The 6,158-nt window shown below is 43.9% G+C and overlaps 1 non-coding gene across 1 annotated transcript; it reads left to right on the forward strand.

The window, feature by feature from the left end:
* Positions 1-5,744: 5,744 nt before the first annotated feature.
* Trnat-ugu (transfer RNA threonine (anticodon UGU)) lies at positions 5,745-5,819 on the forward strand. Its single transcript has one exon. It is a non-coding gene; the product is annotated as a tRNA-Thr (tRNA).
* The last annotated feature ends 339 nt before the right edge of the window (positions 5,820-6,158 follow it).

Genomic DNA, 6,158 nt, shown 5'->3' on the forward strand with positions numbered 1-6,158 from the left:
AAAAAATTGTGTATTTGTCGCGGGAGGGGCGACCCACGAGTCATTTGTGTTTGTGTGGATACCAGGCCGGAGTTTTCGCAGCGAAAGGGTACATAACGCTTCACCGAGGCTCTTGGGGGGTTCGAGTCCCTCTGTGGAAACAAATTTTTATTCCAAATTTTCATGTTACATTTGTTGCAAATAAACAGAAAGATGAAGAAAGTGACCGTCTCGTATACAGCGTAATACCCCACAACCCTTCCTGTAAAATTGTTGCCGACAATGTACGCATACCTACATGAGAGTACTTGGCTCTTTTGGATCGAGGAATCAAAGAATGGTGGATGAGTACGCGGCAAAATATAGGAAAGTCGTCATTTCGTTAAAATCCGGGAAAGTTAGAACAGCCTTACGCAAAGAAAAACAGTGATACGATGAAGCTATAAGTGCAGGAGAACAAATTTCTTCTATTAACTGACTCCCCAGGAAGACAAAGAAGTCTACAATTACAGAACCAGGTTTCTCAAGGCTCAAAAGGATTGCTGTTGCGCTGTATGAAAGCGATTTCTTCCATATGCATCCGCTAGTGCAACCATGCGGTGTCATTTTGTGTCGTTGGACAAAGAACGTGATTAAAACGCTTCAAAATTACTCTTAACTTATAGGGAGAGAAAATGAAATCACATCCTGATAAGAGTGCATCAAAATACCTTCCATTCATCACTAGCTATTCTCGCCAATATTTGACGAAATGATGCATTACATATGGTTTGATGCCAAACTCTGCAATGAGAGTGAACCTTTTATATGTAAACGACGTTTTTTACTCTACAGAAACTTTAAAACACAAATTAACTGTACAAATAAGGCGTTTATAGCGTGTGTAAGGTGCCGAGAACATTACTACTTCCCCTACTTTCACGACGAATGTCACACAAGCACTTGTAGATCATAAACTGTAAAATCGTAACGGTATCTAATTTTATACACGAACTTCTCCTGTACGTCTTGTAATACCTCCCTGCACATATTTATAATTCCAAATTTTCTTTCTCCTTTTCCTTTCATATTTTTATGAAAATCTCGTATTTTCGTTCTGCCGTTGCGACTACAAGAAAATGAGTGTGTTTTTCACCAGATGGATTTCGCTTTAGATTAGATTAGATTTACTTTCATTCCAATTGGTCCGCAGTGAGGAGGTCCTCCAGGATGTAGAACATGTCAGAAAAGCAATAACACATGACAAATATTTACAAGTGAAACAAATAAGCTAATATATATATCATCTGGTTCTACTGAGGAATTCATTAATGGAGCAGAGCTAGTTGGCCACCAATAAATCCTTTAGGCTTCTCTTAAACAGAATTTCATTGGTTGTTAAGCTTTTTATGGCTGCTGGCAAGCTATTGAAATGAGGTGTTCCTGAATAATGCACACCTTTTTGTAGAAGAGTAAGTGACTTTAAATCCTTGTGAAGATTATTCTTATTTCCAGTATTGATTCCATGAATTGAAAGTTTTGTTTGAAAAAGTGATATATTTTTAATGACAAATTTCATTAAAGAATAAAGATATTGGTAAACAGTAAATTGTTCCCTAAACAGGCTTCTGCAGGATGTTCTTGAGTTAACACAACATATAACTCTTATTGCTCGTTTTTGTGCTGGGAAAACTTTAGCTTGGCTTTATGAATTACCCCAAAAAATAATCCTACATGACATTAAGGAATGAAAATAAGTATAGTATGCCAGCTTTTTCATTTTTATATCCCCTATGTCTGACACAAATCGCATTGCAAATAGAGATTTGTTAAGACGCTTCAGCAGTTCTGTGGTGTGCTCCTCCCAGTTGAATTTATCATCCCAAGAATTTAACACTGTCCACTTCTTCTATCTGCTTGCCATCGTATGATAGGCACATACTCGTGGGACACCCCTTACAAGTTCTGAAGTGCATGTAGTGTGTTTTTTCAAAGTTTAGTGACAAAGAATTGGCTAGGAACCAGTGATTAATGTCCATAAATATTTTATTAGCCGATCTTTCTAAGACTACACTTGATTTGCTATTTATTGCAATGTTTTATTGAGGTAAATTGTCATCAGTGGTCTATAACTAAAGATATTTACAATTTGATTTGTTTTAAGATGAGAAACAGTTTGTTAACAATATTTTGGTTTTTACTTACGGTGATTTCCGCTTGGTTTCTCGCCTGCATCAGGAAATGCCGTCTACTAGCACATCTTTGGTGTTTTTTGTTCATTAGACACTGGTACTTGGAGTCTAATTTTTAGTTCCTCTGCAGAACTATACGTTTCTTACATCTTACACAGCACGTTTTTCGCACATCACTGTTTTCTGTTTATTTTTAGACTTCTAAGCGTGTATTGTGGTTTATGTTTTGTAGTGTATGAATAGCAAAGTAGCAGTGGTGGGAGTGCTTTTTTGTGGTGGTGGTGGTGGTGGTGGGGGAAGAGAGTGAACGTAAGTATGGCGTGTAGTGTGGTGTGATGGAGTGTGAGTTGGAAATCACCGGAAATCAAAACCAACATATTGTTAATTATGTTAAAAACTAATCAAATTGTCTATATATTTAATTACAGACCACTGAGGATGATTTACCTCAACAAAGCGAAACGTGTCTGGTGAAAAAAACCGCATTTTCTTGTAGCTGCAAAGATAGAACGAAAATACCCTCAGGAATTGTACAGCAGCTGCGGACTATAGGGCCACACAAATGAAAAATGTTATGAAAATATTGATAAATACGATATACTGAACATTACTTTGATTTATTTGCTGTGTAAGTAGGGCAAAAAAGGTTCTGCATAGAAACTCGATCCCACCACCCTCGGATTACCATCCTCTACTCTTTCCCGTAGAGCAACCGATGCATAGAAGTTACATTAACATAAATGTTACAATGTAGGCTTTCACGGCCGGTGTTGTCTTCAGTTGAAACTTCCGGGCTGAGAGGCCGTGGTCGATGTATAAAATTTCCACCTGACGTTTCGTCTCCATCTGCGGGAGACATCTTCTGAGGTCGTCCGGCTGCTGCCACTGAGGCTCCAGGTACTCTCGCATTTATAGAGCGCATAGAGGGCGCCAACATCGTTACGTGATGCCGACGGTATGCCTATCTTTGGAAGGCGTCATCATTCTCGATTAAGAGTAATCGATTGTCATTCTGCTGGCGCAACGTCGAAATCCATATTGTGTCCAATTTTAAAACTTCGTCTTTTCCATTAAAATGCTTATGGTGTTTGTGAATCTCTATTGCTTGTCTATACATGCGCTCATGATAATGGGATGTTCGTGCTAGAACGCTTGTCTCATTAAACTTAATGTCGTTGTTCCCATCTCGATAAACATGCTCAGCTAAAGCCGATTTTTCGATGTGTCCTAAGCGACAGTTCCTTTTATGTTCGGCTAAGCGGTCGTTTACACTTCTTTCCGTTGTTCCAGTATACTTACTTGTCCACGACGGCATGGAATTCCATTGCGCCAGTAGAATGACAATCGATAACTCTTAATCGAGAATGCATTTGTGGACATATGGATTTCGACGTTGCGCCAGCAGAATGACAATCGATTACTCTTAATCGAGAATGATGACGCCTTCCAAAGATAGGCATACCGTCGGCATCACGTAACGATGTTGGCGCCCTCTATGCGCTCTATAAATGCGAGAGTACCTGGAGCCTCAGTGGCAGCAGCCGGACGACCTCAGAAGATGTCTGCCGCAGATGGAGACGAAACGTTAGGTGGAAATTTTATACATCGACCACGGCCTCTCCGCCCGGAAGTTTCAACTGAAGATTAACGTAAATGGCTGACGCCTCGCTCCACCCACCCCAAAACTGTTTTTATCTTCGACATAAAAGTTTTCTGGGTTTGGTACAGCGTCATAATGTAAAAAAAACTACTGCTGCTATAGAAAAGCCAACGTTTCGGCCACGATTGCAGCGGCCTTCTTCTGGGCCTAATGGTGCGTTCTAGCTATGCAGTGTCCTTTATATTTTGTTGTTAGTGTTCACTGCGCATGCCATTACGTCACAATTTTAAAAAGGTAGTTGGTTTATTGGTCACTTAAGGAAGAAGGAGAGGGAACTTTATTTTAATAGGTTATTGCGGTGGAGGGAGAACGTGACCTCTGTTGTCCATTGGCTCTTGTGTTATGTGCCATGATTGGTGGCCACCGTCGAATGAGAAGTTTGCTGTGTGTTTACCAGCTGCTGGACGTCGGCCGCGCGGCGGCAGTTACTCGCCGGTAGTGCTCGTGCCTCGTGTTGACAGTGCGGTCTGTTGGGCTCTGATTGCTGGCAGCCAAGATGGGGCAAACCTGAGTCCATCCTCCCTGTTCATGTTGTTAGGGTGTTTGAGAATTTCGATGGCCTCTCTGATTTTGCGTTTCGTCATAGTTGGCTGCTTGGCCAACACACAGGCTTCGCTGAATTTTATTTCTTTTCCGGAGTCATGGTGATGTTCTGCCACTGCGGATTTATTGTGTTGCCCTAGACGAATGTAACGCTCGTGCTCCCGAATGCGCGTTGCTATTGGCCTACCAGTCTCGCCGATGTATGCCTCTCCACATTCACATTCCACCTTGTAAAGACCTGCAGTGTGTAATGCATCCACCTTGTCCTTGGTGGAGCCTAGCACGTCCTGGATCCTACGACCACTATAGAAGGCAGACTGCACTCCAGCGCGGCGAAGGTGTTTGCCTATTCGGTCAGTGACGTTTTTCACATACGGTAAGCGTACTGTTGGCTGCAGTTTGTCTATTTCCTGCTTATATTTCTTGCTTGTGTTGGTCGACAAGGCTGTGTTTATCGACTTATGGCTGTAGCCATTGGCTAAAAACGTTTTTATCTTCTGTCACTTCCACTTCTCGCCAAACCTTGCAAGTACCATCAATTTGGACGAAATCGGTAATGACGAGTAAACGCGGTCCGCTTGTGAGGCAGGGGAGTCACTTGTGTAGAAGAGGGTTAACAGTGTCTTTTGGTGTGTGGCCGCCACACCTGTAGAGGTGCTTATTCCTCAGTGTCAACTAGTCTGTTTTAGGGATGGACAGTAGTGGCCACCGCGAGGCGGTGAAAGGTCCGCTGGAGGCGGTCTGGAGCGGCGCAGACCTCCACAGTCTGCCAGGGCGGGCGTTCCCAGAGCGAGGCGCGGCGAGGGCGTGGACGCGCGGACGGATGCGGCAAATGGCAGAAGCGTGTATCGGAAGCAGCAGCATGCTGGTAGTCGCCAGATAGCGGCCGGGCAGCTGGCGCGGCTGCTGCGTGCGTCGAGGGGGCGGGCAGGTGGAGCGGGGGCGGCGGGGGCGGCTGACTCAGCGGCAGGTGCGCTCCGGGGCGACGCCTCCAGCGCCAAGGACGCCCGCCTCCCGCGCTCGCCTTTTTGCATCGACTTCTCCACATCCTTTTTTTTTCTCCTTCCTAGCACCGTCTCGTTGCACGGGACTTGCTTTGTGAATCAACATTCTCCGTCTGTTCCATCAAATACGTCTTCTATTAGCTACTTCGCAATATACCGGGTGATCAAAAAGTCACAATAAATTTGAAAACTATATATGACGGTAGTATCTGTTCCCGAAAGAACAGTTACCGTCGATGACCATGCAGCTTTGCTAGAAATGAAATGATAATTAAATTGACACCCTAGCTGCAAGCAGGCGTTGATACACTTCATTGGGGACATGTTGAAAATGTGTGCCCCGACCGGGACTCGAACACGGGATCTCCTGCTTACACTATCCTCTGTGCCCACGGTGGCTCAGATGGATAGAGCGTCTGCAATGTAAGCAGGAGATCCCGGGTTCGAGTCCCGGTCGGGGCACACATTTTCAACATGTCCCTAATGAAGTGTATCAACGCCTGCTTGCAGCTAGGGTATCAATTTAATTATCATTTCATTTCTAGCAAAGCTGCATGGTCATCGACGGTAACCGTTCTTTCGGGAACAGATACTACCGTCATATATAGTTAAAAATATGGGTTCCCGGCCTTTGACCTTCTTGTGCGAACGCACACGCTATGCCCGAACTCGTACGGGACTTGGTAGATTAATATGCCACGAGTAATGAGTATGATGGGCAAACATCTATTAGGCGCACTACGAATGTAGTGGTGTGGAAATGTTGGGAATGTGGATCTCACGGGGAGCGTGCAAGGGATA

Source organism: Schistocerca cancellata, chromosome 7, assembly GCF_023864275.1.
Source record: "Schistocerca cancellata isolate TAMUIC-IGC-003103 chromosome 7, iqSchCanc2.1, whole genome shotgun sequence".
In the NCBI taxonomy this organism is placed as follows: Eukaryota; Metazoa; Arthropoda; class Insecta; order Orthoptera; family Acrididae; genus Schistocerca; species Schistocerca cancellata.